Below are 515 nucleotides of genomic sequence, written 5' to 3'. Positions count from 1 at the left end.
TAAGTCTGTTGATCTGGTCTTCCTGGTTGCCAGCATCTCCACCTTCTACAAAATAAGTGGTCTTTTTCTTCATTCCACCTCGTGGAGAAGATAATTTGAATGGCCACAGAAGTTGTTTGCTTCTTTGAAGCATTTGCCAACAGTACAGATCTCATGAATCAGATTCTCCATGCAGATGATACCATATTTACCAAGAGATTGTGCAATCAAAGTGTTGTCTGTCAGAGCAATTAGCTTCTTATCAATTTTGCCATAACCACGCTTATAGATCAGTTCATTGACAGACTTCAGGTTTGGATACCCCCATGCAATATATGGTTGCACAATCCTCAACATGTTAATTGAAGCTTTGTTGAGTTTAACAAAGGTGTCATTGAAGATCTGGTGAAGGCAAAGGAGCTGTAACACCTTACTAACATTTGGGCTCACACCATTGATACCTCTGATCTTGACGACAAATGCCAGCTTGGGTTCTGCGGGTACACAGAAGTTGCCAGCTTTCCTTGGCATCCGAG

At 41.7% G+C, this 515-nt stretch overlaps 1 pseudogene; it reads right to left on the bottom strand.

Moving 5' to 3' along the window:
- Positions 1 to 7: 7 nt before the first annotated feature.
- Positions 8 to 510, bottom strand: LOC102875497 (annotated as a pseudogene).
- Between the last annotated feature and the right edge of the window lie 5 nt (positions 511 to 515).

This window comes from Elephantulus edwardii, unplaced genomic scaffold (genome assembly GCF_000299155.1).
Source record: "Elephantulus edwardii isolate Elephantulus edwardi_28Jun2011 unplaced genomic scaffold, EleEdw1.0 scaffold00247, whole genome shotgun sequence".
Taxonomy (NCBI): domain Eukaryota; kingdom Metazoa; phylum Chordata; class Mammalia; order Macroscelidea; family Macroscelididae; genus Elephantulus; species Elephantulus edwardii.
Note: the sequence above shows the minus strand (reverse complement) of the source record. Positions and strands in the feature narration are given on the sequence as shown.